We start from the raw sequence: 23,170 nt of genomic DNA on the forward strand, positions 1-23,170 counted from the left end.
ATATCATCTATCCATATTTTAAACTAAGTGTCCAAATTCACAAACTTGACCAATATCCATCAATGCATCCATCTATCACAAACTTGACCATCAATCTATACATGCACATATCCATCTATGCACAAAATAAATAGTAACAAAATGCAAAAAATGGAAAAAAAGCTCACCAGGGCCTTGGGCGCCGGTGCACGGGCAGCAGGGAGGCCGGGGGGCAGCCGCTGGGAAGGGTGGACGGGGCCGGCCGGGCGCAGCAGGCGTCGGCAGGGGCGCCTCTTAGCTCCGGCGCCCCCCTAGCACGGGGTCGGGGCAGGACACAGGGAGGGCGCGGGGTCGGGGGTGGTGGACGGCGCCGGCGAGAGGTGGCGGGGGGACGGGGTGGTGGTGGGTGAGGGCGGAGAGGGTGGTCGCGGCGGCGCGGAGACGAGGTGGCGACGCGTGGCGGCGGTGGCGCGAGAAGGGCCGGGGATGTAGGCGGGGAGGGGGCGAGGGAAGGGGAGTGGCGGGTGGAGCGGCGGCGGCGCGGCGGCGGGGAGCGAGGCGGGCGACGGGGAGCGTCGGCGGCGGCTGCGGGTCGGTCTCTGCGCGGCGCGGGTCGGGCTCTAGGGTCGGGGAGGAATGAGTGGTGGAGGGGACCGCGGATGGATAAGGGCAACTATGTCGACGGCTAAGCCGTCGGCATATCTAGCGATGCCACGTGGCACCTATGCCGACGGCTTAGCCGTAGGCATAGTTTTTTTTATTTTTTAATGTTTTTAATAGTTTATATTTTTTCTTCTTTATGTTTTTCTATTTCATATAAATTTTTTGATGTTTTTTATAGTTATATTTTTCCTTTTTCATGTTTTTTATGTTTTAACGCGCTCGGCCCTCTCCTCTCCCGGAACCACACAGAGGGGAGGGGAGGGGAGGCGCCGAACTTCGAGCAGCTTCGTCCGCCGAGGCCGTGGCCTGGTCGCGGGTCTGGGAGCGCATGGCCGCCGCCTCGCGTGCTTGATCGGAGCTTAGTTAGGTCAGGTGAGAAGGGGGAGGGGGTCGTCGGGGTGGGGGTGGGGGTGGCGGCGGATCCAAGTCCGTCGGAGGGAGATGCTTCGCGTCGGACACCTGGGAGCAACATCCGGGCAAACCACAGCTACATCCCCTCCACGTAGACCCGACGCGTCCGTTTCCCCCCTCCACGTGCCGGGCGGCGCGCCGTCCGTGAGGGGGGCCACGTCCCGGAGACGCGTGCCGCCTCTTCGGACATGCCACAACACCACCCGCATGTATGAGGGGCCGGTGTGACGCTCCGGTGGCATTGCTACCCCCCCCAGGGCCCCCGTCCCGCCTAACCCTGGAGCGGTTGACCACGAGATCTAGCACTTTGACTACCGTCCCGCCTAACCCTGGAGCGGTTTGACCACGTCTAGCCCTTTGACTTTCCACGTACGGGCTTTGAACAGTGGACCTCTCCACCCGGTTGTGTCAGGTCAGCTCAGAGGGACACCTGGAAGCAACATCCGGGCCAAACGACAGCTACATCCCCTCCGTGTAGACCCGACGCGTCCGTTTCCCCCCTCCAGGTGCCGGCGGCGGGCGGCTTTGACTTTGCACGGACGGGCTTTGACCAGTGGACCTCTCCACCCGGTTGTGTTAGGTCAGCCCATAGGAACACTTTGGAGCAACATCCGGGCCAGACCCACAGCAAGATCCCCTCCGTGTAGACCCGACGCGTCCGTTTCCCCCCTCCAGGTGCCGGCGGTGGCGCCGTCCGTGAGGGGGGCCAAACCCCGGAGACGCGTGCCGCCTCTTCGGACATGCCACCCACACCACCCCGCATGTATGAGGGGCCGGTGCGACGCTCCGGTGGCATTGCTACCCCCAGGGCCCCCGTCCCGCCTAACCCTGGAGCGGTTGACCACGATATCTAGCCCTTTGACTTCCCACGGACGGGCTTTGAACAGTGGACCTCTCCACGCGTTGTGTCAGGTCAGCACAAAGGGACACCTGGGAGCAACATCCGGGCCAAACCCACAGCTACATCCCCTCCGTGTAGACCCGACGCGTCCGTTTCCCCCCTCCAGGTGCCGGCAGGCGCCGTCCGTGAGGGGGGCCATGTCCCGGAGACGCGTGCCGCCTCTTCAGACATGCCACAACACCACCCCGCATGTATGAGGGGCCGGTGCGACGCTCCGGTGGCATTGCTACCCTCCCAGGGCCCCCGTCCCGCCTAACCCTGGAGCGGTTGACCACGAGATCTAGCACTTTGACTTCCTGGACGGGCTTTGACCAGTGGACCTCTCCACCGGTTGTGTCCAGGTCAGCCAGAGGGACACCTGGGAGCAACATCCGGGCCAAACCCACAGCTACATCCCCTCCGTGTAGACCCGACGCGTCCGTTTCCCCCCTCCAGGTGCCGGCGGCGGCGCCGTCCGTGAGGGGGGCCACGCCCGGAGACGCGTGCCGCCTCTTCGGACATGCCACAACACCACGCATGTATGAGGGCCCGGTGCGACGCTCCGGTGGCATTGCTACCCCCCAGGGCCCCCGTCCCGCCTAACCCTGGAGCGGTTGACCACGAGATCTAGCCCTTTGACTTTGCCACGGACGGGCTTTGACCAGTGGACCTCTCCACCCGGTTGTGTTCAGGTCAGCCCATAGGAACCTGGGAGCAACATCCGGGCCAGACCCACAGCTACATCCCCTCCGTGTAGACCCGACGCGTCCGTTTCCCCCCTCTAGGTGCAGGCGGCGGCGCCATCCGTGAGGGGGGCACACCCCAGAGGCACGTGTCAGGCGTTTGCAACCGCCACAACACTTCCAGACTTGTGAGAGGCCGCCTACGCAAGATTTGGCGGCATGCTAGCCCCCGGAGGCCGCCGGCCACAGTCGTAGACGCGCGAAGAGCAATCCGCGTAGAGGGAAGTGTTCAGATACTTCTCCATCACCAAAAATTATGAAAAATTACCATCGTCCTAGCACATGTGCCCACGTCGTGTGAAAAACTCATGATTTTATCGCGCTCCGAGTATTTAATAATATTCACGCCGCATCGTTACCGCAGAACGTCTACTACCGTGTCATCGCCGTCCGTGAGGGGGGGCCACACCCCGGAGACGCGTGCCGCCTCTTCGGACATGCCACCACACCACCCCGCATGTATGAGGGCCCGGTGCGACGCTCCGGTGGCATTGCTACCCCCCAGGGCCCCCGTCCCGCCTAACCCTGTAGCGTTTGACCACGGGATCTAGCCCTTTGACTTTGCACGGACGGGCTTTGACCAGTGGACCTCTCCACCCGGTTGTGTTAGGTCAGCCCATAGGAACACTTTGGAGCAACATCCGGGCCAGACCCACAGCAAGATCCCCTCCGTGTAGACCCGACGCGTCCGTTTCCCCCCTCCAGGTGCCGGTGGTGGCGCCGTCCGTGAGGGGGGACAAACCCCGGAGACGCGTGCCGCCTCTTCGGACATGCCACCACACACCCCGCATGTATGAGGGCCCGGTGCCACGCTCCGGTGGCATTGCTACCCCCCCCCAGCGCCCCCGTCCCGCCTAACCCTGGAGCGGTTGACCATGAGATCTAGCCCTTTGACTTTCCACGGAAGGGCTTTGAACAGTGGACCTCTCCACCCGGTTGTGTCAGGTCAGCTCAAAGGGACACCTGGGAGCAACATCCGGGCCAAACCGACAGCTACATCCCCTCTGTGTAGACCCGATGCGTCCGTTTTCCCCCTCCAGGTGCCGGCGGCGGCGCCGTTTGTTAGGGGGGCACACCCCGGAGATGCGTGCCGCCTCTTCTAACATGCCACAACACCACCCGGTTGTGGTAGGTCATCCCATAGAAACACTTGGGAGCAACGTCTCCTCCGTATAGACCCGATGCGGCTCATTCCGCCCTCCAGATGCTGGCGGCGGCGCCGTCCGTGAGGGGAGGGGCGCACCCCGCGGACGTCAGGGGGTCACACTCCGGAGACGGGTGCCGGGCGTTTGCATCCGCCACTCAACTTCTGTCGCATAGCTGTTTTTGATTTTAATAAAATATAAGGACCTATATTCAAAAGAACATGACGACACAGTATTAATGTGCTCGAAAAAAATACAAACTATATATATTCATAATCTATGGAAAAATTACAAACTACATATATATTCATATAATACATAAAAAGCATAAAAACATATTAAAAAGCATAAAAACATATGAAAAAAACGCATGTAAAAAAATATATAGCTATGCCGACGGCATTGCCGTCGGCATAGAAACGGCATGGTTTTGGGAGGCGTCGTGCCGCGGATCAGTGACGTGGCACCTATGCCGATGGCTGCCGTCGGCATACCTACACCGCGGATCGGTGATGTGGCATGCGGAGATATGCCGACGGTCGCCCGTCCCGACCGTCGGCATAGGTTTGACGGCGTTAGCCGCTAGTCACGGGCGGGGTCGCCGGGCCCACAAGTATGCCGACGGCGGCTGTCGGCATGTCTGAATCTACAGCAACGGCCGTTCTGTGCCGATGGCTGCCGTCGGCATAGCTCCATGTAACCCAACAGCCAGGGTAGGCCGACGGCCAGGAATGGGCTGTCGGCATATCTCAAACTACGTCGACGGCAGCCGTAGGCATAGGTTTGGCCGTCGGGGTAGGACCGTTTCCGGTAGTGACTATGGCTCGTAAGGATATCAAACCTCTGCATATACACAAATTTTGTGTGGAATGAAGATAGATTTGTACACTTTGTTTTGCTGTGACAGGTAATGTGTGGAGTAATTAACTGTAAGGAATAATACGTACCAAGATGGGCTCATTTGGAGCGGCCTCCACTTTACGGGTTTTTCTAGCTGATGAGTAGATGGGGGTAATATCAGATTTTTGTGTGAGCTGATTAAACAGGAGAGATCAGCTCGAGGATCAGTACGTGAGGACTTGCAGGAAAGCCTTGCTCCTCGAGGATTCCCCTTGGCGTGCCTGCCAGAGGGAAACAAGATTCATGATTTCTCGAAGATGCATGTATCATAGAACGATGAAGGAAGGTGTTGCTGCTCAGCTGCGAGAGAAGTCTACCCGTGGCGTCTCCCCGGCGGCTCGCCGGCCGCGGTGGCGGGCTGAGGCGATGTCTTCAGTGCCCGTGCTCCATCATCACCAGATCGAAGCATCCCCGAACAGAACACCACTGTCGGCTGTGCCGCCTCCCGCCCTCCCCTGCTCCCGAAGTCCACCGGCCCTCCCCCGCCTGACTCTGCTCCTTGGCTCGGTCGCTCATCACCAATGGGTGGAGATGCCATTGGTGGCGAGTCTGCCCTATACAGGAGGCGCTCCAGATCCGGCCGCGAGCCGTGGATCCCCCATCGGCCGCGTGATAGAGGGGGCGGGGCTGCTCGTGGAGCTCGATCTGGGCATAGCCCAGCCCGTGTAGGGCACTGCTCCTTCCGGATCTGCAGCCATCTCCTTAGCTGCGGTGGCGGTGCATAATCGAGGGGAGTGGGACGCTAATTACTGCCTAACCCGAAGAGAGATATTTAACCAACAAGGCAACAACAAGCACGAGCAACTAAAAATTAGCGATCCTCGTTAGGAGGTTTCGCGGGGCTAAGTTAGACGTGTGTTTGGCACATGGTACCAACAACAACCGCATATTTTAATTGCTGGTCGTTATAGGCCTAATCTCTAGTAGATATGCTGTGAGAGGCGATGGTAAGCATCATGTCCTGGATGACCAAGGCGATGGTGCCAAACGTCGTGAGGGGCGGCGAGCGTGGCGAGGGCGCGAGGTGGTGAAGGACATGCGAACGTGTAAAGCTCCCCCGTACTATTGCACCAAAGAATCTCTCACCGGGAATGAAGGTCCTTCACAGAGAAACCAAAGGGGTCAAAAGCGACGATGCAATGATTATCAGTAGTGAATTGACCAACAGAAATAAGATTTTTCATGATACGGGGTGTGACCAAGACATGGCGTAAATCAAGTGGTCTGTTAGGGAAGCGAGAAGGAAGTGAAGAATGGCCAGATGTGGTGACGGGGATGGCTGGACCATCGCCGACAACAACGTGACGATATATAGGATGGGGGAGGGAGAGAGAGAGGATAGGATATCGGCATCGGAGGAGAGGTGGGCGGTCATGCCGCTACCCATGACACACTCAAAGGCGGGCTGCTGTAGCATCATGTTGGTGAAGTGTTGAGCGAGAGCAGCGGTGTCCCATGTTGGTGTCGGGGTCATTGGTGCAGCGTAGGGTAGGACAGCGCCGTAGGGAGCGGCACCGTACGGGGTTGTACCATAGCTGTCGTAGGGCACACCAAGAGCAGCCAGAGGGGCGGGCATGTAGGCGTGGGCGCGATATCTTGGACCTCGTCCAAGGATGCTGCCGGTGTTGTTGGAGCGGGACTGCATGGGCCACATCTAGATGGTGCCAGTCCAAGGGTTGAACGGCATCGGCATGGGAGGAGCACCACCGGCGGCCTTCTAGCCCTTGTTCTTGCCTTTCCCCTTGCCGTAGCCGGTGACGTGGGGGTTGTGGGAGGAGGTAGGAGGCCGCCACGGCTGACCACCGCCGCCAGCACCTGGAGGAGCGCCGCTGCCGGAGGACGAGCCACCACCATTGGGAGGAGCGGGGATGGGCCCCTGGCGGTGTACAAGGCGGAGGCCGAGGTGCTGTTGGAGCGCTGAGACACCTTCGTCTCCTAGAGGAGCAACATGTTGCGGAAGGTGAGGAAGGATGGGAACAGCGTGAGGAGTGGAGTGATGTCGGCGATGCTGTCGGAGCGCTCGTGAATGCCCTTGATGATGTTGGTGACGAGTTCCACGTCGGAGACGGGCGCGCCGACCTCGGCAAGGGCGTCCGCGTCCGTCTTTTGCAGGTGAAGGTAATCGGCAATGGACCGATCCTCCTGCTTGATGCCATGGAACTCCTCGGCGAGATAAATCTCGCGGATCTTCTTGTTGTCGTTGAAGAGCTCGAGGACGGAGGTCCAGACCTTGTACGCTGTGGCGGTGGTAGGGTCGGTAGGCATGATGAGGTCAACGATGTCCATGGCCATCTTGCCATAGAGCCAGCGAAGCACCATGACATCGAGGCGGAGCCATGTGGGGTCGGTGGAGTGCATCTCGGTGGTGAGATTGTCCTCGAGGGCGTAGGTGGTGACGGCGATGGTGAAGAAGTTCCTCCACTTGGGGAAGACGGTGCTCTTGAAATCGAGGACGACGGGGATGAGGGAGCGGATGCTCTGGATGGTGGTGGCCTGCGCCCAAAGAGCAGTGTTGGGACGAGGAGGGGTCTCGGGGGGGCACCATGGGAGGAGAGGGAGATGGGGTCCATCGGCGCAAGGGTTGAGGCCCGCTGCTAGGGTTGGAGAAGGGCGGATACCATGAAAGACTTTAGGAATATTTGCCACACTTGGCTTTTCCATTGCATGTTAATATATAGACATATTTAAAAATCCTAACCATAACATGAAAATCACAAAAATATCGATACTCGTCAATTTAGGAAATTAGGAGATATGTCATGATACCTGACATATTAGTCCAACAGAATTGATGTTGGGCACATGGGCATATGTGGATCTCTACGAGGACTACTTTGCCCCTAATGCGCTGTTCAATTCTTTTCTCGGCGTTCATTGGATGCAGAGACCATTGTTCTTGTGTATCATGCAAGGGGTTAGGTCTTATGGTGATTACTTCAATTTGATGAAGATAGAGTTCTCTGGTCTCTCCGAGTGCATGGCTTCTATCAGGATAATTGTGTAGGCACAACCGCAAATTCATGGGATGAATAGCTCTAGATATCTGAGAGCACGTGCCTAAAGGCAATGGTTAGATTTTCTACTACAGCGGTCAAGCTATTGAACCTGAGAACTTGAGAGAACCAAATGCCAAAGACACAACTAGGCTCATGGCACTTGGAGAATCAAGAGAGTTCCTAGGTATGTTCGGATCCCAAGATTGCATGCACTAAAAATTGAAGAACTGCACATATACTGGACAAACAAAATACTAGGGCCATCGCAAAATTCCTACCATCATTATTGAGGCATATGCATTCAAAGACCACAGGATTTGGCACTCTTTCTTTGACATGACAGGATATCACAAGTCAACAATGACATCAACGTGATGCGGCGGTCTCCATTATTTGAAAGATTATGTGCGGGCAAAGATCCTACATGTGGTGAATGGAGAAGGGTAAACGAAAGATGGCCTAGCTTGCTTCGAACAAGAAGATCATTCCGAAAAATATGCGAGGCATGGGTTTTAGAGACATGAGAACTTTGAATTAGGCTCTTCTAGCCAAGCAAGCTTGGGGATTAATTCAGAATCTAGATAATCTTGTGGCACGACTACAGAGAGACAAGTATTACCTCAACGAGAACTTGGTTTTTTCTTTGAACACAGTACAGACGCAAGCGCTCATATAAACCCGCATACACTCACCTCTATGAACGCACACACACACACCCTACCCCTATGAGCACCTCCGAGAGACTTGAGCCGGCATATCATCTTGAGATTTTACGAAGTCAAATAAATTCAAGATAAATGCGAGCACCAGGATTTGAACCCTGATGGGTTGAGAATACCACTGTCCACCTAACCATCTCAACCAGAGGTTGGTTCTCAACGAGAACTTGGTTGATAAGTTTTTTTTACGGGAAATGCATCAGTCGTATGGCACTAGTGCCAGCTGGGGCACTAGGTCTCGGCCTTTCCGTACATTCCACTGGGCTAGGAAATGACGCCTAAATGTTAGGCCACACGGTCCATCTGGTCCTGGGCCTCTCCTATGGCAAATGCTAAAAACAGCTTATTCTGAGACATAACTTGTGCTCGCCTATATTGGAGGAGATCGACATGGTGGACTGGCCCAATAATTGTGTTAGTTAGAGGTTAATTCAAAAAGGTTTTGCAGTTTTTGAAATACATGTCTGCTTTTTTTACTACACACTGAACTCTTTCTATATACACGATGATCTTTTTTTTAGATACACGTTGAAATTTTTTCACATAAATGATGAACATTTATTCAAAATTTCAAATACATGTTGAATATTTTTCTATAGAAACCAGTGCCTGGATACGTGTCCACAGCAACGACCATGCATGTATAAGCCAAAGCTAGCTAAGGAACATCTATAGTTGACTTCTCCTGCTCTCCAAATAATATGCATCTGCTATACGTGTCCATGCATGGTACCCAACGAACTAAGCAACCACACAACATACATGGCCATGGCATGAAAGTCATCACACAGCATATCTTCAACGCATTCCAGCCACGAGTATCCCGCTATTCTGTGTGCGGAGCTTGTTTGAAAAATGGATGCCCATCAAGTATTGAAACTCGCCGGGCGTATATCTCGCTCTAATCATTTTGTTGGCTAGCGTAGCGCATAGAGATTCAGAGCATCCATAAGCGTAAGGCTACACGTACGTAGATGGATTTTATGTAGTTTAAGTTAAGCTGTAGAATTAAACTTGAACGATCAATCATGGGATCAACATGTACGTGCGACCGGGCTATAAATACCACCCCCCACAGAGCTCAAACTCACAGCACCTACAAATCCTTGCTACTTGCTACCTATAGTAAGCATTGCTTCCTCTCGATCAAAGATTTCGCAATGGCGCCATCGACCAAGCTCTTCCTCCTGCTCCTCGGCCTGAACCTGATGGTCGCCGCTGTGCACGGTGGCTGCGGACCCCACTGCCCGACCCCGCCGCCACCCGTCGACGACCAACGGCTCGTGTCCGATCGACACGCTGAAGCTGGGCGTGTGCGCCAAGGTGCTGAACCTGCTAAAGCTTGGGCTCGGTGTGCCGCACAGCGAGACGTGCTGCCCGCTGCTGGCCGGTCTGGCCGACCTGGACGCCGCGGTGTGCCTCTGCACCGCCATCAGGGCCAAGGTCCACGGCGTCATCAACCTCAACGTCCCCATCGACCTAGTGCACCTGCTCAACCAGTGCCACAAGACCTGCCCGCCCGGCTTCACCTGCCCGCTCTGATCGATCGACGTATACTCGTCCAAGCATGGCATGCTGCGTACACATGCCATGCATTGCACCTTCCTATTCCTATATGCTACTCCAGTTTGTTTATCAGTTCATCTATATGTCTCGTGCATGCCTAAGTTTCGTGTCATGCATTCGCGTTATGCATGCATGCAGTGGTCACTTCGTGTAGTGTGTGAAAGTGTGTCATGTTGTTGTGGTGTCCAAATAAATAGGCCTCGCAATCGGGGGTTTGTATCATGATGTGAAATACCGTACCGGTTATATGCTCTGAAATATGTTGAAGTTGTGTTAACTCGAGCTGTGTGTTATATATATTCTGCCTCTTCATAGTCCACTACTAAAACATGATCAGCCCGACCATGTTTTCGAAATGGGGTTGCTTGTTCTGTGAGTAGTCCTCATGTGGTAGGTTTGTATAGGTTTTCGCCCGGTTTTCCAGTAATTAACCGGGCAACTCTCTTCTGCTTAATTAATCGATGAGGCAAATCTTTTGCCTCCGTTTCGAAAAAAAAACTACTAAAACATATGCTCCCTCCATTCCATACTATAAAACCAGCATTCTTAAGTTTAAGATCAAAGAGGCATACAACTTTTTGACAAGTCAAACCTCACAAATTTTGACCAAGTTTGTGGAGAAAAACATTTACATCTGGAATGCCAAACAAATATCATTAGCTTCATCATAAGATGTAGTTTCATATTTTAGATATTTGGTATGGTAGCTACAAATAGTTTTCTCTGTAAACATGATCAAAGTTTGCAATCTTTGACTTCTCAAAAAATCTATACGCGCTACATTATGGGAGGCAGGGAATACATGCACCTAGATCAAAGTCAACTCTATGATTTATATGGATCATAGGAAGAGAAAAAGAAATAAATTGGATCAACGATGAATTAATTTATTATTGACGAGAGCTTTATCGCCAACAACGTGCAGATACATGGCAAGGGAGATGTAATGCGAGACCATGCAGCAGCGATCTTTGTATCGGGCTAGGCAGTTCATCTCATCCTTACATGCAGTTACGGACCAGAAACGTCTCGAAGCATAGTTAAAATGTTTAGAGTTGCATTTTCTTTGCATGGAAGTCATTGCAAAAGAAGTGGAAGCTGCGTATGGCTTGGCAGGGGCAGACCTAGAACAAAAACGTCCCGGGGTCGATGTGTACGCCATAAATGATGGATTCTAAACAATAATATACACAAAAGTAACCCACTAAATAGCTTAAAATGTCCAATAATAAAATGATAATTATCAAAATAAAGTGTTCCCCTGAAATTCTTGTTGATTGTGTAAAATTAAACAATAAAACATAAGATCTCCAAACAACAGGAACAAATATGATCAGGCAACATGAATTCCCTCATAATTCGCTGGTTATTATGTTATCACAAGTGCACAAGGAGTTGCACTATTTGTGTTTGTAGGCAGAGACACAAAATCTCTCCTCTTGAAATGTATGGTTGTGAAGTTAAACTTACTTGACATTGTGTCTTAATGCTGCCGCGCAGTCGACAAATAATCCAACGTTCCAAATGGATGTGAATCACTAAGGAAAATTTATCAAATCACAGAATCCATATCTCTGTTGTAATACCCTTGAATTTGAAGACACCAATACAATCTAGGTAAAGAATTAGAGAAAATTGGGATATGTACATATGTTTCGGACAAATTGGCGACCTTACCGAGAGCAATACTCTTTCCTTTGATTATTTAGCAATCCGCAGCCGCCAGTGGATGAGCGCAGGGGATAGGGGCTGATGGAGGTGGCAATTGATCAGGGGCAGCACTCCGCGCCGGTGCGTCGGCCCAAATTTGGGCCGGTCTGCACGCAGCCGTACGATCCAGCGTGCAGCAGCCGCTCGATGCTCCACATCATCATCTTCTTCCTCTCGTCCTTGCATACAAAAAAGAGAACGCGGAGCCAGCACAAGCGTTCATGGCGCCCCGCTCGTTGCAGGAACCAAAAAAAGGCGCCGTCCATGGCGCCCCACTCACGACGGCAGGGCTGCCCCGTCGTCTTCGGCGACGGTGCTCGCTGAAGAACCTCCCCTCGTCGTCGATTTTAGTTGGAGATCCCGTCGATGACCCCCTGGTCGAAACTTCCCCCTCGACCGATTGCAACTCCGGTCGTTGATGCTCCACGGTTGCAGCGCTACGGTGCGCCGCCCGCCGGCCCTCGCCGTCGACGAGCGAGTTTCTGCCAACAACGGCCATAGGTCACATCGTGAATGGCATGTAGCAAAAAAAAACGGTCATAGCAAAAGAGAAGGCGGTTGCAGCAAAAGATCATCGCCGTCGCCGTTCATCGCCAAATGCAGTAGAAAACAAAGTAGCGCTCGCCATGGTTGCAGCTCTGACACCGGCTGGTTCCAGCCCGCGGTGACCACACTTTGCCGCAGGTCGGGGTGCCAAGCAACAAAAAACTATCATTTGTGTTAGAATAAGTCCGAGGCATACTGTTGATCATCCAAGGACCAAGCAATCACACGAGCACGACACCGAGATTTGTTAACGAGGTTTACCGGTATGGCTACATCCCCGGGGCTTGACTAAGGGCGCTCCTCCCATGACACCGCTACAATACTGCACCCGGTCGCCCTGGACACCGGCACATGCCGCCGGCTTCCCCTGCGTTCCGGTGCTATTATGTTGGCATAGGTTATATCGTGTATCTACCCCCGCTATATATGAGAGGCCTAGGATACAAGTGTCATATTAGGACACAACTCCACATTCTATGTAAACACAATAAAACTCCTAGTCCAACTGTAACCTATCTTGTACACTATATTCGACACAACTCTAACAAACTCCACCTTGGCGAATATTCTCCACCACTTTGAATTCGTCAATGCGTCAAACTTCCATGTACATTGGACCTGAGCTTATCCCATGAATACCGCTGCTACTCCAAAGACTCCATATGACTCCACCTACAACTTGTAGTCCCTTCTTTTCTTGACCACTGTCAACACTCGAGCAAAATTAAGTTCCTTGTTACTCTTGTTTGTGCTCCCAACTTTCAGAGTATCAGTCCAACGCTATCACACACTGATCACTGAACTGCGTGAAAGTGAACAACTCACATATTGGATGTCACACATAAGAGTTACCTGAACTCAACATCATCGCTCCTTTCTTGACCGTCTGTCTGAAACTTGAAGGAATTTCACCGTTGCTTGTAGTCATCCTGAGTCAAATTCGCAGTTGTCTCACCACATGTATGACCACCAGAGCCCTGGCCCGTCTCCATGTCCGTGCATACCGCACGCCTCGCCGCTATTACCGCGTCGAGCCTCCACTGTCCCGGTCGAGTCTCAAGGGTCGCAAACCCACACCACTCAACACCCACTGCAGAGTACCACCGATCATCACCGACCGATGACGAGTTTCATGCTTCCATCAGACCACTGGGCTCCAGTCCAAACTGCATGTCACTCGCTTTTCCCAGCTGAATAGGCTTCGACTCTCTGTCGACTTACGCCGTAGCCCCTCAATCCAGCTCCACCTTCAACATGACTCCATGGCAGATGATCAGTCCACCCCTCGCGTCCCCTCGACTTCAAGCTCACATGCGTACGCCATCTTAAATCAACCACACGCCATAGTCTTGTCGAAGCCACACAAGCCTCGGGCCTGCGCCATGTGTTTCCACGCCCAAGAGTTGGTCACCATCAACATCACGCTCCTATATCATCAGCACCAATTCCACCACCGGCTTCCGTATCAATCGACTCACGTTGATCTGTCAGACTATCTAGTCCGACTAAGCTGATCTTGTTCGGCTGTATGACACGCTCGAGGCTCCCAAATCATCTTTCGCGAATTTCCATCCATCACAAATAATTCCATCTTAGCTGGCATGACTTCCCGCAACGCCCTCAAGCATCCCTGTAGTGCCAACAAATCTTCCATCATTATCTGCCATAAACCAAGGTTTTCAGTTCCGTGAACTTCTCCACCTCAAACCTGACATCCGTTGAAGCCATGGTTCTTCGTACAGCTAACCGTATGAAAAATTATCTGAGCTCTCCTCATATGATGTCCAAGTACACAAGCAAAACCTGACGTGGTACACCCTCATGTACTAATAGCAAAATCCAAAACAAGGATTCCTTTTGACCTTCACGTGATTGCTCTTCTTTGGCTCAAACCCCGATGCTAGCTATGCTTTGTCCTGCCTTTTGATGGATAAGTATCAATGAATTTACTTGTTGCCGATTCGATCTGCCTATGTCCGTGTCCTAGGTGGACTCGGTCCTCTATGTTTCCAAAGCAAATCTCAGATGTGTGTACGTACGCCTCGCACGCACACGGCCTCGGCCACCCGCGCCCGGCGTGGGCCTGGCTCGCTAGCGACCAGCGCATGCGTCGCGCCTGCTGCTCACACGCATTACGCCGCCGCCGAGTCGATGTTCCATATGCGCCGCCTCAGACGCTCGCCTAATTGATCCACAATCGCCGCACGTCTCGCCTGCTGCGGCCAAGCAACACGCCTCTCTCTGATTGGCTTTTTTGAGAAGGTCACAACCGTCGAGCACATCTGCTTCTTAGATCGCTCCTCGCAGAACTATCAACGACGTCTCGCCGCTTTTCTTCCGCTCCAACTGCAATCAATCCTGCAGATCTCCAACGATACCTTCCATCTCCTCTAGATCAACAATCCACAGCCTTTGAATAACCTAGCTCATGATACCATTTGTTAGAATAAATCCGAGGCATACTGTTGATCATCCAAGGACCAAGCAATCACACGAGCACGACACCGAGATTTGTTAACGAGGTTCACCGGTATGGCTACAATCCCGGGGCTTGACTATGGGCGCTCCTCCCCATGACACCACTACAATACCGCACCCGGTCGCCCTGGACACCGGCACATGCCGCCGGCTTCCCCTGCGTTCCGGTGCTATTATGTTGGCATAGGTTACATCGTGTGTCTACCCCCGCTATATATGAGAGGCCTAGGATACAAGTGTCCTATTAGGACACAACTCCACATTCCTATGTAAACACAATACAACTCCTAGTCCAACTGTAACCTATCTTGTGCACTATATTCGACACAACTCTAACAATTTGTCGGTTGAAGCAAAAAATTATTAGGTTCCAGCAAAAAACTAAAGCTGGTTCCAGCAAAACAAAGTCAGCAGGAAAAGCTCCCAGTGGGCGATTGTAGCAAAAAAAATAGCTGGTTCCAGCAAAAACACAGACTGGTTCCAACGAAAAAAAAGTTGCCGTCGATGGCGAGGGCGCGTCGGTTCCAGCACATCGCATGTCAGGCAGCAAAATTACTGAATGCCGATTCCAACTCTGGGCTTCCCCGATTGCAGCAAAAGGCATCGTGGTTCCAGCATCTGGCAAACCGGTTGTAGCACCCCGCATGTTCACCACTAGCAGATGCGGACTTCCAGGATTTTCCGCCATGTTTCCAGCATCTGGAAGCCACGGTTCCAGCATTTGTAACCGCGGTTTGTAGCACCACGGAGCTGCACGGCGCAGTCACCGTCGATGCAGCCCACCGTCGACGCGGCGCAGCCACCATGGCAACTCATCTCGCTCTCTTTTGCAGCAAAAAACGGTAAGGATGGAGGGGCGAGGGGGTTGGGTGAGCGGCCATGGCTAGTAGCAGCGGCCGGTGCTGAATCTCATGGAGGGGGATTTCTCTCGCTAGAGAAAGAGAAATAGAGATGGAGGGGATGGGAGTGACGGGAGGAAGAGGATAAGGGAGGGAGGTGGAAGAAAAAGATAAGACAGAGAGGGAGAGAAAAAAACTGGGCATACAGTGCGGAACGTACGATTGTGGTGGGATCGAATCGCTGCGAGTGAGGGCCGGCCGAAGTTTGGAAGCGTTTTCCATGATCAGGGGGTGAGGGGCGGCGGCGCGACGGTAGGAGGCAAGCAGGCACAACCGAACTGGCGCAGGATCCAATCGATCGCTATCTTTGTTTTTCTTTGCTCCCTCAAGACGATCGATAGCCGGATGGGGCCTTCAACTAGATGGCCCGTGCCTGAGCTCGCTCCAACTAGTCCAACGGGTGTCCCAGATTTATTTTTTACCCGTGTCCAAGCCTCAAATACGAAGTAGTTATACATGTAAGCGGCAATTTCTACCCGGTGTCTTGTGACACCGGCTGTGTGAACGTAGGTCCGCCCCTGCCACCGGTGGGCTATCGAAGTGATCATACTCGTAATCCGGGAGACCGTATGTGCGGCATGACTCCGTAGCCGCGTGGATTGCCAGTATTTTTCTAGGAATCTCGTATCTAGGCCAACCGTTGGTCACCACGTACAGCTTGCCATCCATCGACACCGGTGACGAGATTTTCGTCGGGTGACACGGGGAGAGGAACGAGTGGTGGCGCCACCCGGCGGCGTCGCCTAGGGTGTGCATGTCCACCTCCACGCGCTGCTAGGAGGAAAGAGAGTGCGTCAATCGCCGAAAGAGCTTGTACTCCTTGGTGGGAGGGCTGAAACCCAAGGCGAACTGGTGCATTATATGAGCCCTTGGGGTGACCATCAGCGGGGTTCATTGCCATATTAAGGGGGTTATGTGCATTTTCTAAGCATTAATGGACATAATTCAAGTTCAAACAATCGGTGCATGAAAGGGTGCATAAGAACAGCTTGAAAAACCATGCTCGTGTCATTTAGTAAATTCTTATGCCTTTTAAGGGAGGGACACATATTTCAAAAAATGTGTGGCATAGTCAACAACAAATGTTTGTTTATTGGGTTTTCAACTATAGAAAAACTGAAACAAATGCTTGAAAAGCATGACGCCTGGCATGGTGTGCCATGGTATGACCTCACCATGCACTGGTAAAAATTAGAAGGTTTGACTAATGTTGTCATGCACGACCTTCATAAATCGAACCATCACCAAAGAAATTCCACGCTTTCGAGAGGAAAATCACCAATATTAAAGGGGAATCCAAATTTTCTTCGTTCTTTGCCCTGGACGAACATACCACCCTGCAAGTCACCGTGTTCAAATTTGTATTTTTTCGGGCTCATTTACCATATTTAGGGGATTATGTGTATTTTCTAGGCAATTAGCACATATAAATCCAATCCAGCTACAGGTGCACGGGTGTGATGTGAGGGACGTGGATTGCCGTTCGATCGCGGCGCATCCTACAGTGCACACGCGCGATCCGCGTGACTGGGGTTCCGGCCAAACATAACGCAACACACAATAGGCTCAGCGCACACTGTTTCCGAAAGCGACGGAGATGAACCGCATGTGCGATAATGAACGAGCAAAATTTTAAGGGAAGCCAAATTTCTGTTGTGGTTTGTCGTTGAGCTCTTGAATACCACCGCACTGTACGGCTTCCCGGCCCCTCCATCCCAGAGCTCTCTCCAGGCGTCGTCCATGGCACCGCGAAGCACAATAACTGGTAAGGAGGCGATGGCATCCCGCCGCACCGCGTTCCTCTCCGCCCGCGACCGCACACATGGTAATGAAGCGATGGCATCTCGCCGCGCCGAGTTCATCGCCGCCGGCGGCCAGACATTTACATGGGCGGACTTTGAGACAGCCATGGCCGAATGGGTGGTGGATCTAGAGGCGGCCAAAGCCGCACAGAAGAAGCGGAAAAGGCAGAAAGCAATCAAAAAAAGAGTGTCCCGCCGCCGCAAGAAAAAAGAGGTTGCACGCTGTGGTGAGGAGAGCTTGGCGGAGATCGAAGCACGGTGGGCTGCCGCCTACAAGGCCGGGAAGGAGAACGCCGGCGTCTGGCCAGCATGGCCTGATGACAGCATGTGAGAAGTAGTTTAAGTTTGTAGTCTTATGGCAAATTACCAGTAGTAATTTAAGTTTGTAGTGTTAATGTACAATGTCGGTAAGAGCATCCTTTGAGGGCTTTGAGTGTTGATTAGCATGTGTGCCCGTGTGCATTTTTTGCGTTAATCATTAGAAGATCACCAAACACACGGTTTCTATGTCGTACTCGTTTGTGTTTTTTGCGTTAATGATCCATAAGTGAGTTAACTGTGTGATGTTTCCTAATAAATCAGGCATACTATTGACCAAAAAACTCAAGTAAATATGTAATTTTTTTGGAGACGGGATCTGCCAACTTTATTTTTTCTCGCACACGAGTATTTTACGCGCTTCGTCTGCGTTGTGTATTCCCCCGCCCAAGTTTCAAGTTTCGCAGCGAAATTTCATTAGGCACGCGATTTCAGAATTTATTCCTCCACACCACATCCCCATCCTCAGTATCCCCCCCCTCGCGCCTTCCCCTACTGGCATCTCAAACACGCCCCCCACCACAGTCAACCACATCTATGTTCTGCTCGGATCCAGTCAGGTAACTCACCGATCTCTATCACGTCCCCAGCCTGATTGCTTAAATGGTGCCTGTGAAACATCCTCCTGCCTCCAAATCCCCCCGCCAGGAGCTGATGGTGGTCCATGGCGCAATGGCCGCTGTGCGTGTTGACCCGGAGGAACACCTCGCCTCCGCCGCCACACATGGTGCAGGCTCTGGCCCAGATGAAGTCCCCCAACGACTACCCCCAGGGACTTAACAGGTAAGATCTGACCAACTAAATCTTACCAATACCACTTGCAACAGCTATGATTTGTACGGTTGATGTATTAAGCATGTTCGTGCCTTGTTTATTTCAGTACTGCACACTGTGTTATGTTCAAATATTACCGTGTCCAGCTCAATTTCACCAATACCAGCAAGAAACTTACAATACATGACTCAGGATATCACTAGAGATGCTGCCCATTTGCTATTTTTAGTGGATGCTAACCCTGTTGTACTTAACATGCCTGTCCATGTACTTACGCAGGGTCATAACGGCCGATGCTTTTGTTTGCCGTCGAGGTGAGCAGCATCCCATGTCTTACAGTATTTCACATAATTTGTGCAATTGCAGTTTAACTTCTACCATTTACTGGTTGCCCTGTAGGTACACATGTCAGTGCACTGATCCACGCTTCGACCCGGAGGAACACAGTCGCCTCCCGCCGTCGCTGACTTTTGGGCGAGCTCTGGCCAAGAATGAAGTGCCCCGGCAACTACCTCTCGGGACTTACCAAGTATGTATCACCAGTTCAATCTTAACCAATACCAGTTTGGCAATTAATGGCTATGTTCTGTACGGTCGATGTATTAAGCATGTTCTACGTAAACATGCCTAACCACGTTTTTGCTACTTTCCCTACCTTTTTATAGACATTTGGGCATTCTCTGCTCTGGCAGCACCTGCCTTGGTGATGTTTAAACTATGCCAATTGCATTTTTATCAGTACTGGTTTCAATGTCTATTAAAGCCTGTTGCAATTAACAGTTGAAATCATTTTTAAACAGTTGTATTTCAATGGCTACAAAACTTACAAACATGACTTAGGATGTTGTTAAGCCTGTTGCAATTAACAGTTGTATCCATTTTTTAATCTGTCCATTTGCTACCATGCTACTCTCTGCAATGAAGATATACTAGAGATGCTGCCCCATTTGCTATTTTTGGTGGATGCTAACCCTGTTGTACTTAACATGCTTGTCCATGTACTTACGCAGGGTCATAACGGTCGATGTTGTTGTTTGCCGTCAAGGTTAGCTGCATCCCATGTCTTACAATATTTCACATCATTTGTGCAATTGCAGTCTAACTTCTACCATTTACTGATTGTCTGTAGGTACACATGTCAGTGGCACTGATCCAAGCTTCGACCCGGAGGAACAGCTCGCCTCCGCCGCCGCTGACTTTGGGCGGGCTCTGGCCAAGATGAAGTGCCCTAGCAACTACCTCTCAGGACTTACCAAGTATGTACCCACCAGTTCAATCTTACCAATACTAGTTGCAATTAATGGCTATGTTTTGTACTGTCGATGTATTAAGCATGTTGTAGTAAACATGCCTAACATGTTTGAGCTATTTTCCCTACCTTTTTATAGACAACTGGGCCATTATCTGCTCTGGCAGCACCTGCCCTGTGATGTTTAACTCTGCCAATTGCATTTTTATCAATACCGGTTTCAATGGCCATTAAGCCTATTGCAATTAACAGTTGTATCCATTTTTAAAGAGTTTTATTTCAGTGGCTACAAACTTACAAAACATGAATTAGGATGTTGTTAAGCCTGTTGCAATTAATAGTTGTATCCATTTTTTAATTCATCCCTTTGCTACTATGCTACTCTTTTGAAATGAAGATATCACTACAAATGTTACCATTGTATTACCATTTGCTATTTTTGGTGCATGTTAACCCTGTTGTAGTTAACATTGGATTACCATGTACTTACACAGGGCTATAATGGGCAATGATGTTGTTTGCCGTCGAGGTTAGCTGCATCCCATGTTTTATACATCATCTATTCCTAAATATAAGTATTTTTAGAGATTCCAATATAGACTACATAAGGAACAAAATGAGTGAATCTAGATTCTTAATCTAAACTATATCTATTTTATTTATGGATTCAGTTGTTTTGATCATTGTGCTGAGAATTTGAATTGCACGTTTCATATTTCAAAATTTCCAATTCTAGATAATACAGACGGTCATGGAACTTTGCAAACGGTTCTGGCAGTAAAAGCGCTTGTGATGGATAGCCCAATGCCACACAGTTTTCTACATCAAATCGTGTGTGATGTAGTTAATGAAAGCAAACAGTTAACCAAGGCAGAGCGTGTGTGATAGTTACACCTTTCACACACGAGCTTATACATAAAACTGTGTGGGATGTACATACGAACGTAAATGTTTTCCCTGGATTGACTGTGTGGGATGTACATAAGAACAGAAATGTATTCCTTGGATTGACTGTGTGTGATATACATATGAACGGAAATGTTTTTCTGGGATTCATCGTGTGGGATGTACATACCTACGGATTTTTTTTCTCGGATTACCGTGTGGGATGTACATACCTACAGAAATGATTGGGTTTCGATGCCTCGCCTGATCGCACACGGCCCCAGCCTGTGTCCCAGGAGGGCCTATCCCCGACGATTTCTGGGTTGTGTGGGAAGGACCCCCCTATTGCCCACACTCACTTGGCGACGGTTCCAAATGCCATCGCGGAAAGGGGTTAAAAACCGTTTGTATAGCACTGACCGTACCGATGTGCTAGGGTTAGGGTAAAACCTCAACTCGGTTTGACCGATTACACAAACTCGGTGAGACCGATTTTGGTAATAAGCAAACAGAGAGTTGGTCAAGCAAACTCGGTGGGACCGACTGCTATATTCGGTGAGACCGAAATAATTGCAACAAGGCAACAGAGAGTTTGCAATCCCATCGGTAAGACTGAACTGATTAGGGTTTCTATAGTGGCTATGTCAAGTGAACTCGGTGGCGCCGGATAGATCAAATCGGTGGGGCCGAGTTTGACTTTAGGTTTAGGGACATATGTGGAAATGAGAAAGTGGTTGAGGGCTTTTGGAGCATATCACTAAGCACTTTGAGCAAGCAAGCCATTAAGCAACACCTCATCCCCTTTTAATAGTATTGGCTTTTCCTATGGACTCAATGTGATCTTGGATCACTAAAATGAAAATGTAGAGTCTTGAGCTTGCCAATCTTGTCCTTAGCATCTTGAAGGGGTTCCACATCCTCTTGTCCGTGCCACTCCAGTTGAACTCATCTGAAATATACTAGATGAAAATATTAGTCCAACAAGAGATATGCTTGACAATTAATTACCAAAATCACCCAGGGAGCACTTGTGCTTTCAATCTCCCCCTTTTTGGTAATTGATGACAACATACATCAAAGCTTTAGATAAAGATATGAAGAATAACAGTAAAGCTTTGGAAAGACATGTAACATGCATAGGCTCCCCCTACATGTATGCAATCATGTGAATATAGAATATAAGAGCATGTGAATGCATAAGCATGACAGAGCAAGCAATGAGTTACATGTATCTTGGCTATATGCATCAGAGCAAATGATGTGAATAGGAAATGTACCTCCATGTTCATGAGTCCTCTTGCAAACAATATGTACATCAGCAAGAGATCATCATGCACATGAGTGTGATGCATATACTTACCTTGTGGTTGAGCTGACTTTGGAAGAGATGATCTGAGAAAACAGGGTTAGATAACACAGGACATCTACTAAAAGAGCAAGAACAGAAACCACAAGAGTACCAAGACTGGGATGACATGTATGAGTGAGTACTTAGTACTCTATTTGGATATTAGACATGTCCCCAAGAGATAAAGATATGCAATGAATTCCAAAGATTTTCTTCCCTTAGAAATGAACTCTTTCTCCCCTGATATCTGATATTGGATAATGGGAGAAGATAGGGTAAAAGAAAATCAGAGCAACAAACATAACCATAACACATACTAACATGTCTTTCCCCTCTTGAAGACATGTGACTTCTCTCCTCTATGGATAATAAGCATCTGGAGAAGCTTAAGGATGTGCATTCTCTCTTATGTGATAAGCTTTGATGTGCTCTCTCTCCCCCTTTGACATCAATTTCCAAGAAGGGATCTTCTGGAGCATGAGTCAAGTAGGTTTGGTCCTTGAGTCACATTACAAAGCAACATGTAATTTAAGATGCTGGTAGAGGACAAGAATCATCGAGTGGAGCTGGAAAGATATGCAGGATGCAAATGGCAAAATGTTTTCTCAGTATTGAAATCGGTGACTCCGAGTTATTTCATCGGTGACACCGAGTTGGCAGTGTCATAAGATGATGCATATCGGTCAGACCGGGTTTGTCCTTGTCGGTTGACCGATGAACAATCTACAATGAGTATTGCAGTTCGGTCTAGCCGAGAGGCAGAAATCGGTGAGACCGAGTTCAATAGAGGAAAGATTTTGTCATCTCAGCTCACTAGGCAAATAAGATCTCACAAAGATTTGCAGGGAATTAACTGAAAGATTTGCAATGAATTGGAGGGAATGCAGAACATAACAGAGAAAAAGAAAAGAAATCTAAGATGAAGTGAAAGGGAAACATGCTAGGCACAAATGCAAGAACACAAAGAAACACTAGAGAACTTCATCTAGAGAGGGTTGGTAACAAAGTCACCTATGTTAGAGTATATTGACTGAGGAGTCAAGTGAGAACACTTGATCGTAGGTCATACTCATTGTTTAAGCTCAAAATGGGGTTACCATTTTTCGTTTAAGCATTTTGATGTATTCACATCTTGTTGAGCTGCTTTGACGGGCGGGGA

General features: G+C 50.3%; 1 pseudogene; it reads left to right on the forward strand.

Annotated features, from left to right (window-relative positions):
• Nucleotides 1-9,541: 9,541 nt before the first annotated feature.
• Nucleotides 9,542-10,238, forward strand: LOC125556009 (annotated as a pseudogene).
• Nucleotides 10,239-23,170: the final 12,932 nt, after the last annotated feature.

The sequence above is a fragment of the Triticum urartu genome, chromosome 5 (genome assembly GCF_003073215.2).
Source record: "Triticum urartu cultivar G1812 chromosome 5, Tu2.1, whole genome shotgun sequence".
NCBI classification, from domain to species: domain Eukaryota; kingdom Viridiplantae; phylum Streptophyta; class Magnoliopsida; order Poales; family Poaceae; genus Triticum; species Triticum urartu.